Source organism: Panthera tigris, chromosome B1, assembly GCF_018350195.1.
Source record: "Panthera tigris isolate Pti1 chromosome B1, P.tigris_Pti1_mat1.1, whole genome shotgun sequence".
NCBI classification, from domain to species: domain Eukaryota; kingdom Metazoa; phylum Chordata; class Mammalia; order Carnivora; family Felidae; genus Panthera; species Panthera tigris.
In genome coordinates, this window is record NC_056663.1 from 55,175,445 (window position 1) to 55,201,121 (window position 25,677).

The 25,677-nt window shown below is 39.3% G+C and overlaps 1 protein-coding gene across 4 annotated transcripts in view; it reads right to left on the bottom strand.

Moving 5' to 3' along the window:
* GALNT7 (polypeptide N-acetylgalactosaminyltransferase 7) overlaps positions 1-25,677 on the bottom strand; it is a 144,962-nt gene that overhangs the window by 111,693 nt on the left and 7,592 nt on the right. Inside the window, exon 1 of one of the 4 annotated variants that reach the window (XM_042983620.1) lies at positions 20,540-20,810. The exons of the other annotated variants lie outside the window; for them this stretch is intronic. The gene's annotated coding sequence lies outside the window, so the exon portion shown is untranslated. Of the gene's footprint in view, positions 1-20,539; positions 20,811-25,677 lie in introns of those variants that run through there. 4 annotated transcript variants of the gene reach the window in all.

Consider the following 25,677-nt stretch of genomic DNA (forward strand, 5'->3'; position numbering starts at 1 on the left):
ACTAGGATTCTCATCTAACCTAACCCTTCCAGCAAGGCTGACTGCAGATTCTAATTTGTTCCTTCCTACCCTCAACCCTATTACCAACTCTCCCCTTGCCCACCCACCACTACCCCCCCCCACCAAAAGGCTTATGAATCCTTCAGAACTTTTTGTTGTTAAAAAAAAAAAAATTAACTTGGGTAGAAAGCAGACAAAGCAAGTTTTGATCTCCTTTGCTGAGTAAGAATAGTTCATACATAATGAGTGATCATATCATATAGGACACTCATGGACAAGCCTGGGCACTATTAGTCGGGAATGAAAGATATCCAGGCAGCTGGGCTGTGCCATGTCACCAGGAAGTCTTCTATGATGATGATATCATTACCCTCTGATGATGCTGACAACGACCATGGCAATGATTTTGATAGGAATATCACACCATCATCATCTATTTTAGCAAGTGGTGCCTACATTAGGGGAGGCACTATTCCAAGAACTTTGCAAAAACTAACAATCAGCTGAAAGAGACACTTCAGGGTCCCTAATATTCAGTCACAGAGGTTCAATAACTTGTCCAAAGTTATAAAACTAGAATGAGACAGTGCTGGGATTTCAACTTAGGCAGTCAGGCTCCCTCTGGCCTCAACCACTACAACATGCTGCCTCCATCATACATCTTAGCACCTGTCCCCTGAATCTGGAGTCTTTCGCCTTTGAACTACTCTACTCTTTAAAACATAACTGTATTTGGGGCACCTGGGTGTCTCAGTCACTTGAGCGTCATGATCTCTCAGTTCATGAGTTCAAGCCCCACCTTGGGCTCACTGCTGTCAGCGCAGAGCCCGCTTCAGATCCTCTGTCCCCTCTCTCTGCTCCTCCCCCGCTTGCACCCTTCCAAAAATAAATATTAAAAAAAAACAACTGTCCTGTGTCTGTAGCACATAGTACCTAGCACACAACGCTAACAGAAATGAACGATTTATGAGACACACAAAATTGGGATTATGAAATCTTTCTCACATGTAGGCTCTTTGCCTTTATTCTCCTCAAAGTGTGCTTCAGAAGACATGAATTCCTGTTTTGATTTTCTCTCTGCTAGAGTGTTCTATCCTCAAAGATTTTTGCAAGTCTTATTCAGCTGCATGATTCCAGTTATCATGCAGACTCCAGCTCAAGGATCACTTTTTTTTTTTTTAAACATTTATTTATTTTTGAGAGACAGACAGAGACAGAGCACAAGCAGGGGAGGAGCAGAGAGAGAGGGAGACACAGAAGCCAAAGCAGGCTCCAGGCTCCGAGCTGCCAGCACAGAGCCTGACGCGGGGCTCGACCTCATGGACCGTGAGATCAGGACCTGAGCGGAAGCCGGCCACTCAACCAACTGAGCCACCCAGGCGCCCCACAAGTATCACCTTCAAGAGGCCTTTGCTGAACATCGCTCAAAGACGGTTCTCACCTCCGGAACATCCGGGGGGCTCGGCCGGTTAAGTGTCCGACTCTTGACATTGACTCAGGTGATGATCTTGTGGTTTAGGAGACGGAGCACCATGCGCAGAGCCTGCTTGGGATTCTCTCTCTTCCTTTCTCTCTACCCCTTCCCTGCTTGCACTCTGTCTCTCAAAATAAATAAACATTAAAAAAAAAAAAAATGGTTCTCACCTCTCACCCACAGCACTCACACTGCTTTAAGATGTCCAAAGTAGTCATCGTTATCTGAAATCATCATTTCAATCTTTTACTGGTCTCTCTCCACCTCCCCCAGCCCTCTCTGGGGCAGCCTATGACGGTGTCTGCAGCACACGCACGGCAAGTTCTCAAACAATATTTATTAAAATAATGGGATTAAAGTTAAATCAATGTCTTTAAGACTTTTCAGACTTGTTAATTTAAAAGGGATGGGGAGGCGTGCCTGGGTGGCTCAGACGGTCAAGTGCCTGACTTCGATCAGATCATGATCTCAAGGTATGTGAGTTCAAGCCCCGCATCAGGCTCTCTGTTGTCAGCACAGAGCCCGCTTCAGATCCTCTGTCTCCCTCTCTCTGTCCCTCCCCCGCTTTTCCTTGCTCTCCCAAAAATAAACATTTGGGGCGCCTGGGTGACTCAGTCGGTTAAGCATCCGACTTCAGCTCAGGTCATGATCTTATGGTTTGTGGGTTCATCGAATTCTATGCTGACAGCTCAGAGCCTGGAGCCTGCTGCAGATTCTTTGCTCTCGCTCTGCCCCTCCCCTGCTCATGCTCTCTCTCTCAAAAATAAATAAACATAAAAAATAAATAGTCATAAATAAATAAAAGCGATGGGGGTATAGTAAACAGTTTTTGCCCAACTTATCTAGCCCTAGCAATATTTTGTATTGTTAATGGAGCCCCTCACAGGAGGGCACGCTGGGAAGTACCACAGAGATATATCTACTCTATGAGAGACTCTGGACACTGCTTAAAGAGTGGCTTTTTCCTCAAGCCTTTTTTCACTAAAGGAACAGGTTAAGTAAGATCACTGAAGTAAGTTAGCAGTAGTCTAAGGAAGAGAATTTGGGGGTCGCAAAGCTGAATAGTCAGTTAACTTATTCATATATCTCCCACTTGATAAACTTCCTTATCTAACCTTGATATACTTCCCTTTTCTCACATTTTTATTACTCCGAAAACTCAAAACCAACCAAAGAAAGGAGGGCTTTTCCTTTAGATATTTTTCTCAAGGCGGGGAGAACAGCCAAATAATAGCTGGCTAATAATAGCTAAATGCAAGAAAGACTATTTTCCTCTCAACTGGAAGTATTGACTCGTAGATGCCACTTCTTTGTGTTATTTTCCACAGTTGGGAAGTTATGAAAAGTAGGGTTAAGCTAGGGTTTATATTCCTGCCGACCACTTCTCACTTTCTCCCTTTCCTTCTTCGCACACACAGAGCCCTGGGCTTCTGCTACACCCAGTTACACCTGCTTCCTGCTTCCCCTAACCACTTCCCAGAATGCAATAGGGGTAAGGGAGGCCAGGAACCTTAACCTGGAAACATGCATCAAGCAATGTTTAATCCTCCTGGCAGCAATATGAGGTGGTACAATCTCCATTTTACAGATCATGAGGGTAAGACTCAAAGATTAAGTAAGATCTCCCATTACACCTAGGAACTAAGGCTGGACCAGGGCTCATAATCAGAATTTTCTGGCTCGAAAGCCCATCCACCTCCCACTATTGCACATTCCACCTCTTCGTCTCCCAGCCTCTCTCCAACCAGAGCCTGGACACCCCTGGGTCTGGGATTTGGGAGAACCCGAGTGAAGCTGGCTAGCCATGAAGCAGCAGAAAGAGGATCACGTCTCCCCCTTGTGCTTATGCTGCTGCGTGTAAGGGTCCCAGACAAGAATAAACTGTGTCCAGAGTTTAATATTTGACAACATTAGGTACTATGGAATCTAAGCTCATAAAAAAAAAAAAAAAAAAAAAAAAAAAGGAACACCTCTGATGACAACAGACATTTTTCATCCTTTTACAGGACAAGATTTGAGAAAGAAGAGAAAGGTCTTTTCCACATTTCTGAATTAAGTTAATTAGGAAATGAATTACTTTTATCATAAAAGTCTGGTCCAGGATTTATCAAAGCTATCCCTATTTTTTCTTTCCCCCCATATACATGAAATTTCTTTACTGTTCTCAGAGAACATGTTAGTAGGGTACCTGAGTGGCTCAGTCAGTTGAGCATCTGACTGTTGATTTCAGTTCAGGTCATGATCCCAGGGTCATGGGATACAGTGCAGATCTCAACAGGGGGCTGAGCGTGGAGCCTGCTTAACTTTCTTTCTCTTCCTCTCCCTCCCTCTGTCCCTTTCCCTCTGCTTGCACCGTAAAGTTAAAAAAAAAATGTTTTTCTAAAAAAGAGAACATGTTATAATAGGCTTCAGATGCCATATAAATTTATAAAAGCTTAGATTACAGAAATCCTGCATGGCAGTATTATTTGGTTTAAGAGGAATATAATTTCAGTGATAAGAGTCTGAAACTCTCGGGTTACTTTCCAGAGTTTGCAAAAAGAAAGCATTCATGGAATTAGATCCCGACTATCCATATCTTGACAATCCCAAACAATATAGTTCCTTCTGTTTCCCTTCTAAAAAACAAGGAGGAGGAGGAGGAGGAGGAGGAGGAGGAGGAGGAGGAGGAGGATGACGACGATGACGAGGAGCAGGAGGAAAATTTTAAAAATTTCACCTTCTTTGAAACACATATGCCTCTCAAATGTACCTCTGGCTGTCTGGGCAAAGAACCCAACTTTGATATACCTCAATCTGATATTTAAACAACAGGAATAAATGATGATAATATTCAGGAAGTAAAGCAAATTACAAACATGGAAACACGCATGGAAAGTGCTCTGAGATTAGGCCATTATTACACTACGGCACCATAATCACCAAACTAATTTGTTTTCATGACAACCAAACAACAATCTTCATATTACCAACTAGTAGGACCTATCGCTGCTCCAAATTCCAAGTTCTTTTTAGGAGGTGTTACGCAACACATAAAAAGTTTTCATTTCAAACAACTTGGACACATTCCCACTTAATGTCTCCATCATTACAACGTGAACTAGGAAACTATAAGGCAGTTATATGCAATATAATGTAATGCACTGTCCAAGAGTTCATTTTTCCTATTAATTAGTAAATTATCAAAACTAAGTATCTCGTTCACACGGGAAAGCAAGTAGAGTAAGCAGTTTGCAGTTATTAGCAATTTCCATTATCAATGGGAAGACAGTTACTCTTTGTATAATGTCAATAAGATGCACATTTTAGTTTTAGGGTTTACATTAAAATGTCAACAGAAGGCACATGGTGAGGTGTATTCTTTTTCCTCATTATTAAACCCCATGTGACATTTTTGAAAGCTTCTTTGGATTCCATGTCAGATCTAGCGTCTGTCTACTGTCTAAGAGACTGCACATCTGAGGAAACCAAATATAAATTCCTTTACCTATCTCATCCACGTCATCAGTTTAAATAGCTGTTTAAGAGGAACAACATTCATAGTATGCATGAAACAATTTTTTTTAATTTTATTTTTTTGAATTTACATCCAAATTAGTTAGCATATAGTGCAACAATGATTTCAGGAGTAGATTCCTTAATGCCCCTTACCCATTTAGCCCATCCCCCCTCCCACAACCCCTCTACTAACCCTCTGTTTGTTCTCCATATTTAAGAGTCTCTTGTGTTTTGTCCCCCTCCCTGTTTTTATATTATTTTTGTTTCCCTTCCCTTATGTTCATCTGTTTTGTCTCTTTAAAGTCTTCATATGAATGAAGTCATATATTTGTCTTTCTCTAATTTTGTTTAGCATAATATCCTCCAGTTCCATCCACGTAGTTGTAAATGGCAAGATTTCATTCTTTTTGATTGCTGAGTAATACTCCACTGCATATATATACCACATCTTCTTTATCCATTCATCCATCGATGGATATCTGGCTTCTTTCCATACTTTGGCTATTGTTGATAGTGCTGCTATAAACATGGCAGTGCATATGTCCCTTCAAAAGAGCACACCTATATCCCTTGGATAAATAACTAGTAGTGCAATTGCTGGGTTGTAGGGTAGTTCTATTTTTAATTTTTCGAGGAACCTCCATACTGTTTTCCAGAGTGGCTGCACCAGCTTGCATTCCCACCAGCAGTGCAAAAGAGATCCTTTCTCCACATCCTCGCCAACATCTGTTGTTGCCTGTTAGTGTTAGCAATTCTGACAGGTGTGAGGTGGTATCTCATTGTGGTTTTGATTTGTATTTCCCTGATGAGTGATGTTGAGCATTTTTTCCATGTGTCGGTTGGCCATCTGGATGTCTTCTTTGGAAAATTGTCTATTCATGTCTTTTGCCCATTTCTTCACTGGATGATTTGTTTTTTGGGTGTTGAGTTTGATGAATTCTTTAAAGGGTTGATATCCAAAATCTGTATCTGATATGTTGCTTGCAAATATCTTCTCCCATTCTGTTGGCTGCCTTTTAGTTTTGCTGATGGTTTCCTTCGCTGTGCAGAAGCTTTTTATTCTGATGAGGTCCCAGTAGTTCATTTTTGCTTTTGTTTCCCTTGCTGCTGGAGATGTGTTCAGTAAGAAGTTGCTGCGGCCAAGGTCAAAGAGGTTTTTGCCCGCTTTCTCCTTGAGGATTTTGATGGCTTCCTGTCTTACATTTAGGTCTTTCATCCACTTTGAGTTTATTTTTGTGTATGGTATAAGAAAGTGGTCCAGGTTCATTCTTCTGCATGTCGCTGTCCAGTTTTCCCAGCACCACTTGCTGAAGAGACTGTCTTTATTCCATTGGCAATTCTTTCCTGCTTTGTCATAGATTAGTTGGCCATACATTTGTGAAGCTCTGTGAAGAATGCTGGTGTTGATAGGGATTGCATTGAATATGCAGATTGTTTTGGATAGCATCGACATTTTAACAATATTTGTTCTTCCTATCCAGGAGAATGGAATATTTTTCCATTTTGTTGTGTATTCTTCAGTTTCTTTCACAAGATTTCTATAGTTTTCAGTGTATAGATTTTTCACCTCTTTGGTTAGATCTATTCCTAGATATTTTATGGTTTTTGGTGCAATTGTAAATGGGATCGATACCTTGATTTCTCTTTCTGTTGCTTCCTTGTTGGTATGTAGGAATGCAACCGATTTCTATGCATTGATTTTATATCTTGCCACGTTGCTGAATTCATGGATCAGTTCTAGCAGATTTTTTGGGGAAGCTTTTGAGTTTTCCATATAGAGTATCATGTCATCTGCAAAGAGTGCAAGTTTGACCTCCTCCTGGCCGATTTGGATGCCTTTTATTTCTTTGTGTTTGTTGTCTGATGACTGAGGCTAAGACTTCCAATACTATGTTGAATAACGGTGGCAAGAGTGGACATCCCCGTCTTGTTCCTGACCTTAGAGCGAAAGCTCTCAGTTTTTCCCCATTGAGGATGATATTCGTGTTTAGTCTTTCATATGTGGCTTTTATGATCTCGAGGTATGATCCTTCTATTCCTACTTTCTTTAAAAAAACCCTTATCAAGAAAAGACGCTGTATTTTGCCAAATGCTTTCTCTGCATCTATTGAGAGTATCATGTGGTTCTTGTCCTTTCTTTTATTGTTGTGATGTATCACATTTATTGTTTTGCGGATATTGAACCAGTCCTGCATCTCAGGTATAAATCCCACGTGATTGTGGTAATTTTTTTAACGTATTGCTGGATCCAGTTGGCTAATATCTTGTTGAGGATTTTTCCATCCATGTTCATCAGGGAAATTGGTCGATAGTTCTCCTTTTTAGTGGGGTCTCTGTCTGGTTTTGAAATCAAGGTAATACTGGCCTCATAGAAAGAGTTTGGAAGTTTTCCTTCCATTTCTATTTTTTGGAACAGCTTCAAGAGAATAGGTGTTAACTCTTTCTTAAATGTTTGGTAGAATTCCCCTGGAAAGCCATCTGGCCCTGGACTCTTGTTTTTTGGTAGACTTTTGATTACTAATTTGATTTCTTTACTGGTTATGGGCCTGTTCAAATTTTCTATTTCTTCCTGTTCAGTTTTGGTAGTGTATATGTTTCTAGGAATTTGTCCATTTCTTCCAGATTGCGCATTTTATTGGCATATAATTGCTCATAATATTCTCTTATTGTTTTTATTTCTGCTGTGTTGGTTGTGATCTCTCCTCTTTCATTCTTGATTTTATTTATTTGGGCCCTTTCCTTCTTCTTTTTGATCAAACTGGCTAGTGGTTTATCAATTTTGTTAATTCTTTCAAAGAACCAGCTTCTGGTTTCATTGATCTGTTGGGGTTTTTTGTTGTTGTTGTTGTTGGTTTTTTTTGGTTTTGATAGCATTAATTTCTGCTCTAATCTTTATTATTTCCTGTCTTTTTCTGGTTTGGAGTTTTATTTGCTGTTCTTTTTCCAGCTCTTTAAGGCGTAAGGTTAGGTTGTGTATCTGAAATCTTTCTTTCTTCTTTAGGAAGGCCTGGATTGCTATACATTTCCCTCTTATGACTGCCTTTGCTGCATCCCAGAGGTGGCATGAAACAAATTCTTAATGGTAATTACAGATTGTTCAAAGAGATTCATCAGGGTAAGAACAACTCTGTTTCTACACTGAGAAATTATCTTCAGGACCCAATGTTCCTAGAGAAGAAAATGTTTCTGGACTATATTCAGATATTGAAGTCATTGGGAAGGGGTTGTTTTTATTCCTTTGCAGAATGATCCTATGATCCTGGAAGAGTGATCAAAGAGAACCAACTCAAGCATTTACAGGTCTTCTGCAATGAAAGGCACTAGGTTCAGACAACTGTTCCAAATATACAACTCCCTTCAAAGTAAGCCTAGAACTAGACCCACTCACTCAGATCCCTTTCCATTTTTGGAAGATTGTTGCCTATCCATGTTATCGATCATTTTAGTATGCTTCAAGAAAGAACTAAATTTAGTTATAAATACTCAGAGATGAGGACATACAAGTAAAAATAAAGTATGACAAACTTGTTGAAGGATACTTCATCAAGCCCAACAGTCAATTCCAAATCCCAAAGGCACTTTGTATTTTGGTCTTGAAATTGAAGGAACCAAATGGTTTTGGGGCACCTAAGTGACTCAGGCGGTTGAGCGTCCAACTCTTGATTTCAGCTCAGGTCATGATTACAGGGTTGTGGGATCAAGCCCTGCACCAGATTCTGTGCTGAGCATGGAGTTGCTTAAGATATTCTCCCTCTCAGGTCGCCTGGGTGGCTCAGTCGGTTAAGCGTCCAACTTCAGCTCAGGTCATGATCTCACGGTTCCTGGGTTTGAGCCCTGTGTTGGGTTCTGTGCTGACAGCTCAGAGCCTGGAGCCTGCTTCAGATTCTGTGGCTCCTTCTCCCCCCCCCCACCCCCACCCCCAGCTCATGTTCTCTCTCTCTCTCTCTCTCTCTCTCTCTCTCAGAAATAAAAATAAACATAAAAAAAAATTTTTAAAAAGATACTCTGTCACCCTCTGCCCCACTTGCACACACTCTCTCTCAAACAAAAAAGGAAATAAATGGTTTTATAGATACTTTTAGTGTGTGTGAAAACAAATTTTATAAACAAGTGCATTACTAAACCAGCACTGAAAATTAACATATGCTATTTAACCACTGATTCTAGGTTGAAATTTAGTGAAGGAGATCTGAGCCAGAAGTTTTCAGGTTTACAAAACCTTCCATTGATTTCTTAATAGCAACAAAAGACGGAAAGGATGTTTTCAGGATTCAGATTGGATGCTCCTATGGCTAAAAGCCAGACTGCATTTACCTCCTATAAGATAAAATCTTAATCAAAGACTCACATGAAACCACCTCCCCAAAAGTAATTTGATTCAAAACCTGATATTAATTTCATTTTATTATCGGCAACATCATCTCTCCCTTGTTTCTGAAGATAATGAATTCTTAAATTTACACGCAAAGCCATGGAATATGACTGATTGTAAAAAGTATTGGCAAACAAAATTTCCCAACAGTTTTCCAGTTTTTAAAGAGCTGCACTGTGCTGTATACTAACCCTCAGGCAGTTAGACAAGCTTTCCATGTTGATAAGTAAATTGCCTACTTTAAATGCCCCTTAAAACAACCCAAGACATGTACAAAACAGGCCTCTATAAATACTGTTTATTAACATATTACATTAAATCTGACAGTAAGAACTCCAATTAGTTTATATCATAAGTCTCCTTAACATTCCATTACCTCTTAATGCTTTTAACATTCTGCAAAATGAACACAGTAAAATAAGTAATAAAGTCATGAAACAATTAGTCGAACTATTAAAGAAATATTTAATTGGTTCCTAGACAAAAAAAGAACTTAAACCCATTTACAAATAGGAAAATTGAAAACTAAGTCTAATTGCTTTCACAGTACAATTCTAGAACTACATAGCATATGAACAAAATTTATATTAGCCCAAACTCGGAGTAAATACAGCAATAAAGTATTATTATTGTTAACAACTGAATATATTTAGTCTTTTTAAAAACTTACGAGTCTACAGTTTTTGGTACAATCATCTATCTTATAAGCCACTCAGATACCTCCCTAGTAAATGACAGATTTCTTTCAAAGAAACTGATACTTTTCCTCAGCCAGAAAAAAAACAAATAAGTAAAGTTTTGGGATTTTGATTAAAGCAAGTACGCTACTCATCAGCAATAAACTAAATGTCAATAATTTGGGAGGTTATGAATTCTTTTTTTCTACTTTGTTGTCTTCTGGGTTATCATTCACTTACACAAAAATTTCTCCAAATTTCCTATGATATACACTTATAGAGTCATACTGTATATCATAGTTAATGACTGTATTGTCAAAAAAGATAAACAAAAAGCCATACATCCTAAATTATAGAAAAACAAGTTTTACTCTTGTACAAAAACATGCTTCATCTTCCTTGATCATACCTCAAAAACAAATTTGAGACAAGACAGAGATAGCAACAGATATAAGGCACGGGCAAAACAACTTTCTGTATGTGACTTAAGAGCCTTACTCAAAATCTTCCTCTCTGGCTTATAGATGAAATTTCTATGATGGTACCCATTTGTTATAGAAGATACAGAAACTCATTTAAGTAAAAGGGGACTTCTAAGTTAGGACTCAGGCAAATGTCACAGAACTTAATCTGTAGTTAGAACAGGTAGGTCTCATGGAAATTGGAGGATCTTAAGGCAGAAATAGCAGAAATAGAGTATTTTTGTCTGTCCCTCTCCATAACATCTTTCTTCTCTGTCCCTCTCCATAACATCTTTCTTCTCTGCTTCTAGAAATAAAGTTTACTTCGTTCCTTTCTCTGGTGATGGGTTTCCTCAGTCACATACAAATGTGACTTCGATGCCTGAGGAGCTGACCATGGTGCTGTGTCTTACAGACCAACTCTGCATCATCTCTTAGGAGACAACACCACATGACTTAAAAATCCTAGCACCAAGAATATAACTGGTTTAGCTTAGATACCCCTGTTCGATTACCTGTGTCTATGGGACAGACCTGTCCCTTCCGTGCCACGGATAGGGACAGAGAACTGAGACCGGGATGTGGCTTAAGATGGTATAAGATCTCCTTAATTGTAATGTTATACAGAGGATAGAGAATATTAACCACTGGCACAAACAGGAATAGTGAGGGAGAAAGGCTCAGGCAGGTGAATTTTTATTCTTTCGCTACAATTTAATTCTGCTCCCTTTCAAGACAATGATGACCACTCGAGAACTGTACATATAAAAGTGACCTGCCTCTTCTAGTGACATGGCAGCAGCCAGGGCCAATATTTCACTGGTTAGAGATTCTGATACTCAAGATAACCTTTTATATAGAGGGAGGCTCCACATATAGATGGTCAAAACCACTTTGTGAGGGACAAGTAATATACAAACAGATGAGCCAGCTTCAATTTGAAAGTAAAGTAAGATAAGAATTCTTTGCTTATAAAAGGGGCTTATCTCAGCAAGAATATGGCTGAAGCGCAGAAAATTGTAATAGATGGGGGCAGGAGGGTGGATGCCTAGAAAATTCAAAATTCTGACACAAGGAGAATCCCTCGAAGACAAAACAAGGACATTTTTAGAGCAAGTGAATAATGTTACTTCGTACAGAAACTGGTAAATATATGGCAAATGCCACTGTAATAATTATTTCCTTCTTTCCTCTCAAATTCATAGCTTCTGCTTGCTGCCCTCCCCCACAAGACACGCCAACCTATACACGCTCCTCCCAGAGCCTGCCAAAGCCCTACTTTTGAACAGGAGCTCAAAAGCTAATTCTCCTCCCCAGGCCTGTTCTTTTCCACTTTCCAGGTACAATTCATTCTATTTTAATATTTAACATGTAATATTACTATCTTCCCAAGTGCCTTGTACCACAAACTAGGTTGTTACTTCCCCCGAGGACACAGACTGTATCTTAGTCATCTCTGTATCCTCAAGGCCCAACACAACGCAAGACACCTAAAAAGTCTAGTTTTTTAATGAGTCACAGATACTAGAAATAAACTCAAGAAAGCCTCAAGGAAATTTATAACAGTTTCATAACGGGTTTCAAAAGGAAAGAAAAGAAAACCTAAGCTGCGTCCTTAACCCAGGAGAATAAAAGGATGGGAGCCACGCTCTCGTGCATAAAAAATAGCTCTGGTGTGGCTGTGAGACAGAGTTTCAGACTGGGCAGACCACCGTTCTCCTTAGGGTGCAAATAAGCAGCACTTGGCAAAGAAAGTTTATTCTTGTCTATATGAAGAAGTCAGATCCATATCACGTCCAGTCCAGATCTACCTAATTTCTCTCACAGTACTATTTGGCCCCAAACCTTCCAGCATGAAGTTTCCAAAGGAAGACTCTATATCCAGTACGTTAGCTCTATATCCAATAGCGTTTAACTATTAAACTATTGTCTCTCAGCTCCAAACCCACTATATTTATATACACATATATCCACATATTTATGTACATATGACATATGTAGTTCTATATTCTTCTTTGTGGTTTGGAACTCTGCAAACATTTCTCCTTTACCAACTGCCACCCTGTTAGGCTTCGCCAACAGGGGTCGTGAGAGGGAGACAGCAGATTCCTCCTTTGCTTGCTTGCTGTCCAAGTCCAGGCATTTTGCCAGGGCAGCTGAAATGGTTCTGGTCTCCAGCATTTATCCAACCCGGCTCCATTACGGATTTCTCCCAAACAGCCTCATTACATTCTAGAGTTACAACAGGTAGCTAGCCAGGGTCCCACCATGCCACCCCCAGAGATCCAATCTGCTGGGCCTTCCTGCAAGCTTCTGAATTCTGACCATCCCAACCTCTTCCTCTTACCATGCCTTCCCCCACTGACCTGCCCTGCAGATGGTAGCTCTTTTAATCACTATCCCTGTGTTTCCTCTATATCCCAATTTTGCTTTTTCAATTCTCCACTACATCTTGACCACCCTGAGCCCTACCTCTTAATGTTACTATGGGAAATTATAGACTTCCGCTAGCTCCTCCAATGATCCATACTCCTTCCCTGGTCCCCTGTAAACAGCAAAGGGGCCCAAAAGTGACTTTTTAGCAACACATCACCAACCCTGACAATTCCATGCCTCTTCTAGATTTTTGACAGTGGATAGAGAGTTCTGATGCAAAGGGTAGGGACTGTTCCCATTGTTCGGGGGGGGGGGTGGGGCGGGGGGAGAGGCAAGAAACCATTGAATCTATTATCAAATAAGAGAAGAGGCAGAATTTTAATAATCCATGATTCAACGTGATATAAAATTACTGACCATCCATAAACATTGTTTGGTGATAATGGGTGTGCAAGAGAAACTTAAAATCTGGTCCTGTTGATAGGAGTTTAGCAGACAAGTCTGAAAAGAGTCTTGGATCAACAGTTAATGAAGTAATGCAAAAATACATTTTACGTTTGGGTGAGAAAACCAAACTTATACCAGATACCAAGATAATTCTGATCTTTCTAGGGAAGAAGCTGAGTAGAACTAAAAGTTGAGCTACCAAGGGACTTTTGATGTTTGCTCTTATAACTTTATAATTAAAAAACTTACATGCTATTTTGTGGGAAAGGCTCCTATACCTCCCAACATTCTTCCTCTATTTACCACCTCCCTAACTTCTGATTTTTAGCTATGCAGATGGCCACCCAGAATATACATTTCTAACTTCCCTCAAAGTGACTACCTATTGGCCAATGGCATGTGGCTGAACGTGCTATATACAGGTGGAAAGATGGAAGGAAACTCCCCTTTCAGTTTCTTTCCTTCCTACTACTGGAATGTGGGCAAGGTGGTGAAATCTCAGACCACGTAGAGGATAGCAACTCTCTAGGAATGACAGAATAACAAGGGAGAAGGGGCATGGATCCCTGATGACATCACATAGGTCTCTGAAGAGTTGCCAGATCAGTTTGGCTATTTACATAAGAGGGAAAAAAAATCCAGCTTTCTGGATTTCTCTGAAAGTCAAATCTGTATTTTAATTGATATAAACACCAAACATCTAGTTACCATCCCTTGAAATTCACAGAGAGCCAACAAAACCAACTGGTAACTGGACTTTTGGTTTGCCCTTCCCATATTTCCCCAGGGAAGGTTGGGGTGGTGGTAGAAATCACTGTTTCCCAGCAGGTACCACTCAAAGACCTCCGGAGGCATTTGTGCACACCAAATAGAGAGTGAAAACAGTCAAGACAGATGATGTTAATTTTGTACACAAAAGTTGCTTGGAATAAAGGAAGAATATCCTTAATTACTACAGGGAGTTTCTGGAAGAAAAGGTAGTGCTTTCAGTGTAAACTTTATTAGACTCATATTTTAAGAAGCCTCCCTCAATCTTGCCTATGCAGAAAAATTTATCCACATAACATACTCAATATGACTTGGGTTTTATGTGCCTGAAAAATATTTACAAAAGCATTTAACTGGTTTGGGGGAAACTGTTTTTGATATTTTCATGATACGAAATGAGTTTCCAGTAACTGAAACACAATTTATGCACTGGACATTTCCATACGAATGGTGATGATCAGTAGGATTTTTCTACAATTATAAAATACTTACTGTGCCTGAGAATTTGCAACAGAACTAAAATCATTTTTGATGAATAGAGCAAGATCATGGAGTTGTGTCCCAGTGGAAAGCAACACAGGGAGCAGGCCCACCAACGCCAGTGTGGGAGGATTCCATGAGTTCAAGTCTGAGGATTAAGAATGAATGCAGGTCTCACTGGGAGGTCACTACCAGGGGACAATGCGGATTTGCCAACTGAACAAAAGCCACTAGAACAACTTGGATCTCTCTTTTCTAGGACAGTAGGACCAGAGGCTAATTGGCAGAAAACCAAGAGAGCACTGTAAAACAGGGCCTTCCCTCAAGGAGCTTACGACCAACTGGGGAAACAGCTATGTGCTAACCAGTATTATAGTTATTTATAATCATGTTCCACAATGAGGAACCTTTCTGATATTAGAGATATCCGAGCAGACTGAAGTAATTAAAGAAAGCTTCAGAGGGGCACCTAGATGGCTCAGCCGGTTGGGCGTCCGACTTAGGCTCAGGTCATGATCTCACCACCCGTGAGTTCGAGCCCCACTTTGGGCTCTGTGCCAACAGCTCAGAGCCTGGAGGCTGCTTCGGATTCTGTGTCTCCCTCTCTCTGCCCCTCCCCCCGCTAATGCTCTCTCTCAGAAATGAAATAAAAACAAAAAAAATTAAAAAGAAAGAAAGCTTCAGAGAGGTAAAACCTGGATGGATCTTAAAGGATGGTAAAATTCAGACAGTTGGAAAAGGACGTGCCAAATATGAACATGTAAGTAACAGCCTAAAGGCAGAATTCAACCAGTCCAGGCAGCTAGATTCTTCCTCTGGAGACAGGTGTATCTGTCCACACAGCATGTGCCAGTAACATCACCGAAATAACTCCCTGACTTTGATTCGGCTATTAGCAAACTCTTTTCTCAGGACACTAGAGTTCTTTATAGACTGAGTCAGTTACCAGGTCAATTTGTGAAAGATGAGCTAAAAATCTTAAAATTTATTTCCTACAGGACTTTTCAGAGCTTTTAACATCCTGATGTGCCCTGAGAATCTCTGCACGCAACATTTCTCAACCTTATTGACCCAAGAACCCTTTTTAAAGTAACTCCCACAATGTATCTTGGTTCACAGAACATGGCTCAGGAAATGCTACTTGGTGGTACTGAAGGCAGCCTGAAGGGGTGGACTCTTCTGTCAGACCGGGTTTGAACTCTAGTTCCATTACCTACAAGGCCAGGTGACAGGCAAGGCATTTAATTTCGCTAAGCCACAAATGTCCTCATCTGTAAAATGCCAGAAGGTTAAATTGGGAATGTAAACACACCTGGCAGAAGGCATAGTAAGATCTCAGTAAAAGTTCCTTGTCAGTATTTGATGTTCAATCCATTTTCAGACTAGATTTCCAGCCCCATGGTGAACTGTTACTATATTGTACAAGAATAAACAAACTGTGTGTGTATGTGTGTGTGTGTCCTTAAAACAAGTTTCAAGGAAAAGAAAGAGCCTTATCACTGCTCAGTGACATAGGTGGAGTCCAACTATGCGATGACTAAAAGAAGGGGCATAAGTTTAACTTTTAAATGTTAATATGGAGAATAATCTCTAAGAAAATCCAGGAGTGGCTGAGTTGAATCAGCTGGGAGAAAAATTACTCTTCACAACAGAGACAATAGGAACAAAGATAATAAAATTAAGAAAACAATGTATTTACTAAGCCTCATAATTAAACCCATGGCAGGGACTTGGATTTCTTAATACTTCTCCACTAAGCAGAAGTTTTAAAGCTTTGGAATGTTCAGCAACCACAGCTCGGAATTAAGTTGTAGACTCTGCTTGGGGGAAGAATAAGGAAGAGACAGTGAAAATAAATAACTTCAGTAGTTGTTCTTCCAGTTTCGCTCTGCCTTAGATCACTTCTTTTGCTCCATTTAATTGGTAGGTTAGCCAGAAGCACCTAAAATTACTTAAACAGCAACACTTGGAATCAACCTGTTTTTTTCTTTTCGTTTTTAAAGGGGCAGGTGGGAGAACAATTTTGCAAATATAGTGCACACAACCAGGTAGGATCTGTAATTCCCAACTCGGGTCTTTCTTTCTTTTTTTTTTTTCCTTTTTCCCTTAATGTCCTCTTCCTTTTGTCCTGTGACAAAAGTCACAGTCTAGGAGAGAAGACTCGTCCCTTTTGCACTTATAATTCAAAGTTGTGAATTCATAACAAATTCGTGTAAGTATTTTCCTTCTTTTAAGCACTCTTGATGCTGTGTACAAAGTATTATGCTCATCCAAGAAGACAAAGAAGGGGAAACAACTGTAAAATTGCAATTTAAATGCTCTCCTAGGAGCTCTGGTAACCTTAACCTGATGGAAACACAGGAAGAGTGCTGCGTCCACTTTACAGATGAGGGAAAGGAGCCTTGGAGAAGTCAAGCCACCAGGCCAAGCTCACTGAAGCTATTAACAGTATTTACAGCAGGAATTCAACTCGTATACAAGGAGATCAGCTTTTATTTTAAATCCACTAGCTTGAAGGAACTACATACCACACAGTGATTTTAAATATCAATATAATTTCCCCAAGACATTTAGTATTATGGGGATTAATATTCAGTTAACAACCCAATGTTTTTTTTTTAATATTTTTGAGAGAGAGAGAGCTTGCGCGTGAGCAGAGGAGGGGCAGAGAGAGGGAGACACAGAATCTGAAGCAGGCTCTAGGCTCTGAGCTGTCACCACAGAGCCTGACACGGGGCTTGAACCCACAAACCACAAGATCATGACCTGAGCCGAAATCGACGTTTAACCAACTGAGCCACTCAGGCACTGCTCAACCCGACTGTTAAAAAAAAAAAAAAAAAAAAAAGGTATGTGGTTTTAGATCCCCATCTTTCCTAATACACACTCCCAATACAAATGATTGTCCTAAGCCATGTCCTTGTACTATATATATACAAAGCTCATCCTTTTAGATGGCACACCTTCTCTTCTTCCTACACCTTCACGCTCAAATGCTCCGCCCTTCCCTCAAGCTCTGGTAAGGAATACTATAACCAACTTGAATGTGCCTTCCCTACAAATCTTTTATTATTGTTATTAATTATGGACTTACTTAGGTTTTTCAAAATCTCAATGAGACAGTGGCAAGAAAATACCACTAAGATATCAGATTATTCCAAAACCATGAGATTGCTGAATTTCTCAAACCTAAACAGAGTTTAGCTCTCTTACTGGACTCACGTGCCCTAAACATAACAGAAACTGTTACAGTTCACAAAACAGTAAAATCAAAGATGGGCAGGGGCTAAGGCTTACAAACAAGGAAATAAAAAATTTCCCCAGCAGCACAGATTTGACCTTCCCTACTTCCTGATAACTAGCCTAGAGTAGGAAATTCTACATTTAGTATTCCTGAGCGGTAGCTTGTGCTAAATAGCCAACACATTTTACTTCACTCCATTGCCTGAGACAGGAAGCAATGTTGTATTATAAAAATCACACAAATGTAGTACCCGTATTCTTAGAAGATCAAGGAATTTTCTTAGTGAAGAAATTGTAGTAATCCAAATCCTAGAGGACATTAGCTTCCCCTCCCCAGAAGGAATTTTTCTATTTTTCTTTTTGAGACCGATTCATCTTCACTCCTAGCAAGAAGTTAGGCATATAACAGACATTGTCCTTTCAAGATTCCAGGTGCCATTAAGTGCACCATTCACCTTTAAACCTATTTAATGAAGTCATGCACACTGCTACATGCTTTCACAGAACAGTCAAGAGAATTCAACCAACCTAAGTCTTCTCTGGGCAAGGCAAAGGTGATTTCCAAGTGATAACTGAGCAGATTGAAACACAGCGAATTTCTCATGCTTTTTACTTTACCACAAACCAGTGAAAGCACGATGGTTTTGGTTTTGGTTGTTGTTTTACTTTTTTTGAGTCATCTAACAAATTAAAGACAAATGTTTTTAAGTGTACACTTGGGATATCCTAAACAAAAACAACTATGAGTATCAGTACTGGCCCATGAATTTAGGAAATAAGTAAATATATATCTAAATGGAAGGCACTAGAAATAAATCAGGAACCTGAGTTAATAACTGAGTTAAATTCACACTGAATTTTCTGATTTTTTTTTTTTTACACCACTTGAACTCTGACAAATGGACCACCACTTATAGTCACCTGATAAGGGATGAAAGGAATGGAAAAAAGTAGATTGAAACTTCAACTTTCAAAATATTAACATTTCAAAGTATCAACATCACTATTCTAAGTTTTTTCAGGAAAATGTTCCACCTAGTATTTTAAGTTTGATTTGATTTTCATCACTGCATATACGAGACTTTTTTTTTTTACTCGTTTTTTTGTTTTGTTTTATGTTGTTTTTGAGGGAGGAGGGGGTCAGGGAGGAGGAGGCAGAGAAAAAGGAAGACAGAAAACCCTAAGCAGCCCCATGCTGTCAGCACAGAGCCCAACACAGGGCTGGAACTGGCAATCTGTGAGATCATGACCTGAGGCGAAATCAAGAATCTGATGCTTAACTGACTGAGTCACCCAGGTGCCCCTATAAGGCAATTTTAAATTAAGTCCATGCTGACCAAGTCCATCTGCCATCTTCTGACTGAAAACAATCTCCTGCATGAAAACCAAAACTCTGATTTTTCTTCCATTCCTAGTCAATACTCAAAGAATGCAATAGCTTCTTAGGGCATTTTGTTAAAATGAGACACGTAAGAGAACTGTGGGCAGGGAATATAGGAATTACAGAAATAGCAAAAAGTTGTTTTCTTAAGTTCATTATCTCTATTTGAGAAATGAGATTTTATTTTTTCATGAGTGCTGATTCACCACAAGAGTTACAGGTATGATAAAGGACTGTGAAGGTTTAGTTATCTTTAATTAAAAAGATCTGGGTATATTCAGAAAATGCAACCAGTGTGTTAGAAAACTATGAGTAAGCTGCTGGCTTCATCATTCAGAAGCAGCATGCTGTGTGCCCAAATGGCAGGCGTGGTTTTTCTAGCCACCTCAAGGTCAACAAAATATATGGCTGACCTTTAAAAGCTTGAAGGAATCATACTCATATTAGGCACCCACTGGGACCCAAAGAAATGGACCAATTGCTCAACAAATGCCTCATAATCAGCAAAAGGAATCATATGTCCCAAGGGAGAAAAAAAATAGATTTCCGTTATTTTCATGAAGAAATGAAAGAAAATACTAGGGGAGTTATTGCAATTCATTAGAAAATACTGACTACAAAGATTGCCTTTATTGTCACCTTAAGTTTCTGATTTTCTAGATTAAAAATCTATTCCTTAATTGCCACTAACAATTTCCTTTGACCTACTCTTTCTTCATTTCACCAGCCCTTCTAAGTCATAAATCATTGCACAAGATAGATTTGCTTTTAAACATAAGCACCTGTTATTTGAGCTAAAGAAGTAGACGCAAATGAGTACATGTTTCAAACCACTCACTGTATCTTGAGGAAGTGAATTTTGCCAACACTGAACAAAGATTTTAACATTTACTTTTCTCTTAGTGTTACCAGGTAATTGAGCAGAGGTCAAGGATGACAACTGCCGCTTATGAAACATGATCGTACCACGGTGGAACTATTTATTACACTCTCTGGCTGAGATGGTCTTTGGTTTAGTCACAGGTGTAGGCTGCTCAGGCAAGAGTGGCTGGCACTCTTCCTGGGGTAGTAATTCATGGAGAGTAAAATGAAGCCACGTTCATTAAAACCTTGCTCAGATTTCAAAGAGGACGCTGAAAAAAATAATGAGAAGACCCACGTAGTATAGACGTATTTTGACCCATACTTGCGATGATGCCAGTTTTTAGGAAAGAGCATGATCTGGGAAAAGGTGTGGTATTTTGGGCGCTATTATCTTTGCAGGTTTGATACCACTCTTCAAAACTTGCAGTTAATAACTATGATCACATGTACTCTACATTTATGTATTCATTCATTGTGGAAAAAATGTATTTATCTCACCTTTTGCTGGCCAAGTCAATGGCTTTGGAAATTTGCACAAAGATTCTAAAAACTAGCTTTCAATGCTTGTTTTCCAGGCAAATGAACTTTATTTATCACAAGCCAGAGCTCTGCTCTCAGTTACTGAGAGCTCTGCTCAGCTGGATATCATCTAAGCCCGGAAGATGCTCCCTGCTATCAGTTTGGGGCCCACCGTGGTCAGCTCCAGGCTTCGTCCCCAAACCCTCCAGGCCATGCAGATGTTGTACTCTACATTTATTTTAAAACAGAAGAAACAAGGTTAAAACCATGTGTCATGGTTTGGAATCTAAATGTTAACTATGATAAAAAGAGTAAGAGTTATCCTAATTTCATACAGAAAATGTATTTCTTTAAAATACCGAGGCATTTGGAAATCACGCTATTTTAGCACATTTTTAGAAGACAATTTCAGAAAACTCTTTGTGAGAAGTATTTTTCTCTTTGCCACCCACCAAGGTCTCCCTGAACTGTAAGCAAATTTAATTGACCACCACAATGGCAACACTCTTCCCCAACCTTCTTTTACAAACACTGGACTTCAACTTTCCTCAGACCATCACAGAGAACAACAGTAAATGAAACTGCATGCCTAATTTCCCCATTCCATCAATCCTTTGCTTAAATGTTAAAATATAATTATGTATTTTAAATAATCAAAATTTCCAATTTTGACAGTGATCTTCTAGTTTAAAAAGCTAAACACTCAACAATAGTAAAAAACCCTGCATGTGTAATGTAGTAAGATTTCAGTCATTTCCATTCCATTACTCTAAAAAGCACTTTGTAGTCATTATTCTGTACCATAATTGAGAGCTTATTTGCCAAAAATCTAATGGATTTTTTATTCATTTTAAATCACCCTGGCAAGAGTTAGCACTCTTTTGAACAGGAGGTTTTAAACGCTTTCTTTCAAAAGAAAAGATGTAAAATCCTGCAAACAGACTGTAAAGGTAACAAATACTGACTTACATAGGAGATACCTTACTGTATTAAAGATTAAAAGACTAATCCTGTCGGATTAAATTTTAAGAAGGGTAATGATCAAATTGTCTAATAAGAACTGCATAGCCTGGGTATTGTATGTAAATGATGAATCACTAAATTCTACACCTGAAACCAATTTTACCATATATGTTAACTAGAATTTAAATTAATACTTGAAAAAAAAAAACAAGAATCGCATAGCAAAATATTCAATTGCCAGAGAGGTTTGGATGGAAGTCCTCCCAAGTAAGCATAATTAAAACCTATACTTAATAAGCCAACTGTTTGAGAAAATGGCTTAAGACCAGTTTCGAAATGGCTAAAGTGAACCTTTGATTGCATAGGTACATGGGCTGTTATCGACAAAAAAAACTCCAGTTGGTATAATATATTGCATGGTAAATTTTTCAAAGCAAACATCTCCCATCACAGATATGTACCATAGCTGCATTTAAAATCAAGCAAATAAAAAATTCCTAACTGATTTAGCCCTTACTAGTTTTTTCCTGAGTCATTTTTGAAATGTTTACACAACTGACTAGTAAACTATATGTCTCAAGAGAAATGGAACCCACAGATCATGCTTCTTCCCAGTTTTCTGCATCTGAACATCTTTATCAAGATATCTTTGATATAATCTGGCAAAACGACACTTACATGACTCACTTTAGTATACTGATCATTTTTGGTTTTTGCAAGGGTTTTAAGAGAACCACTTTTCCAATAACAGATGCTAATAAAATGTATATGAAATATTTACTTTAAATTCAACAGAATAAAATTTAAAATGCAGTAGTAAGTGCTGACAAAGAACCCCTAAAGCACTTCAAATATCATGACTTAAGGACTTTTTTTTAGAATATAAATTGGGTATTGTTCTATTTTTTTTTCCTATTTAGCCTTCTAAAAAAATTATCAAAAAGAAATTCTCAGAAGCATAAAGATATTGTAATGATATTACTTCAACAAGTGTTAATTCTTAAAATTCTATGAAACTGTTCAAAAGTGTCTCTTACACTACATTATGAACCTGGGACTACTGTTTCACTTCAATAGCTAGACTCAATGGGTTAGTTTGATATCAAGGGTTCTAGCTGGAGGAGTTAGGCATTCATACAGTTGTAAAAGCTATTTGTAAACCTTGCTCACATCAAAAAGAGTATCTTATCAACCTTATCAACCAGTGTGTGTGTGTGTGTGTGTGTGTGTGTGTGTGTGTGTGTGATGTTTCTATTAAAAAGAAAATCAAGTCAAAGGATAATTATAGACAATCTAAAGAATAAAAATCATGGCACACCCACCTTCTCATAAGAGTGATTTAAAAAAAGCTTTGGCAATTTCTCAGTTAATGTCTCCTTAAGGCTTACTCTTTAACATTACCAGTGAACATGTAGTAGTAATTTTTTCTTTTTAATGTTTATTTATTTCTGAGACAGCGAGAGACAGAACAGGAGTAGGGGAGGGGCAGAGAGAGAGGGAGACACAGAATCAGAAGCAGGCTCCAGGCTCTGAGCTGTCGGCACAGAGCCTGACACGGGGCTCGAACTCACAAACTGTGAGATCATGACCTGAGCCAAACTCGGTCGCTCAACCGACTGAGACACCTAGGCGCCCCCATAGCAGTTTTTGAAGTACTTCAATACTGAAGTGCTAATGAATATTGTAAAATATTTTATAAAGGTAAGAACTACAAATGCTAAAATTATGTTTAAGCCAGATAATCATGAAGCATGTAAGTTTACTATTGAAGAAAAGTAGCATACCTCTTGAGGCCCAAATGTATTCTTAAACCCAGGGACTCAATAAAAGATTAAAAAATGATTTGGTCATTTATTTTATTCTCCTACAGAACTGCTCCCAACAGTATGTGATTTAATTTTAATTCACCCATTTTAAAATATCCTTGGTAATAACAAATTCCAATTGCTTTGCTTGGAAGCCTATTAGCAGACTAGTTGGTATTGATATAATACTGCAGTTAATTGTACCTTCTAGATTTGGGAAACCAGGCTGCTCCGCAGCAATTCTATAAACCTAATTAGATAATGCAAAGTTAATTTTTTTTCCTCAAGTTTCAGCGTACTAGTTCTTATAGACGGTGAACTGAATCAGGTCTCCCTGTTGGCATGTTTAAATGCTTCTCGGGAGTAACGCTTTAAAATGCTACCAAGCCCAGAAGGGAATTTATAATGGAGCAGAAATGAGAACATTTCTCATTTTGAAATATTCAGGATTCTTAGCAAATGAGGCAACTGAAAGCTAGTCCTTCCCTCTCCAGAGCAGCCTTAAGCCCTGGGTAACCGCAGCACACGTTACTGAACTGAAATTGCACTGCTTTCGGGATCACAGGACTGAACTAGAATTAAACAGTAGACCTCACTGTAAAAAACAAATGTTACCTGAAGTGCTGAGCAGGGAATTTGCTATTTGTTTTTTCCCTTTAGTTATACATCAGGCAAATTAACGTATGAACAAAAACCACTTAATATTCCATGGATGAAGTTTCTTTTCCAACTTTAAATATTAAAATGCTGTTCTGGCCACAGCTGTTTAGAAGTTACTGGATTCCAGACCAGAAAGGTGCAAAAAATGCCTACGATGAATTACGATCATTTTAATATCATGTGTACGGAAGTATATATTACCACAACCACATGATTATGGTTTAGCTTAAAATATATATGTACAGATGCGTCTAAGTACACACACAGTGCAGGAGGGGTGTAGAGAGGAACCTAATTAAGGCAGAGCAGATATAATCCAAAATGTCTCAAGTTCCTCTTTGATAGTTAAGGTTCTCAAAAAACCAAAACAAAACAAAAAACAAAAACAAAACCTTTTCCCTTCTTTTTGTGTTTTTCCTCTAGTGAAGGTGATTATTCATGAGACACTCGAACTTGTTTTCCTTCTGAACCAGTTTTCCTGGGTCGTTGTTTAAGAGGCCACTGCAGCCCCTCCCTAGACCCCAGGACTACGTACAGGTTAGTTTAGCAGGCAGGTAAAGGAGCTTCCACAGCCACTTACGATATCCTCAACTGTGATCAATTCTCGCCCAAATGTTGCGATATTTGAAATTGCTGATGGTCCTGTCCTTAAGTTATCTTTGCCCAATGTTTTCTACAGGGCAATATTCTCTAAATCATTCTAGTTCAGCCTATGCCTCCTTTCATCCCTCCCTCTCCCAGGACCTGAAGGAAGGCATCTTCCAGGTTTCTTTTTTCCTACCCATGTTTTTCTCCTCTAACCGTGCATATGCCCTTCATTTACCAATCCAGTCCTCAGGCTTCAGACGTATTCCTACCACTGATCTGCATACTTTGCATCCAGTCCTGATCCTATTCTGAGCTCCATCTACCTGGTAGACACCGCCTACAAAATATGACATGCCCCTCCCCCCTACAAATACTACATGCCCAAACCAAACCAAAGTTTTGTGTTACAGCCTCCAAATTGACACAGCCTCTAGACCAGCACTTCTCAAAATATGATCCCTGGACCAGCAATGGCGGAACTAGATACAAATGCAGATTCTCTGCCCTACCTCAGGCCTACTGATTCTGGGCAGGAGGCAAATACTTTAACACACCCTATAGGTGAGGTGAGGCCTAATGAAATTTGAAAAACCCTGCTTTAGACAGTTCTATTCCTTAAAGGCATCAGCATCCTCCCCTTCTAGGTCCATCCAAAGCTTCCTCCTCCCACCAGCTAAGTCTGCTTTTATAATCTCTCTCCTTATATTCACTGTCTTGTTCCCTCTCCTATCTTAGGCTTCATCATGTCCTATGAAACATTTCTCTCCTCACTGAAATTCAGCCTGTACTGTTTCCAGATTATTCCCCAAAGCCCAGCTCTGGCCATTCACAGTATTTAGTCTTCCAGGGTTCAGATTGTGTTGGTCTTTCTAGGGTTCTCTCTCCCATTCTTCCACACCCGAATCCCATCTTCCGGCCACACACTCCCCAGGATTTGCTTCAATCTTTCATGCCTTTGTACATACCATTCCTCTGGCCTCACACACTTGTCCCTCCAACATGCCCTTTCTAAGGGTCTGACTGCATCCAGTCTTACGGACTAGATGCCGCCTTCTCTGTGATCCCACAGAACCCAGGGGACTTAGCTAACACAGTTCTTGC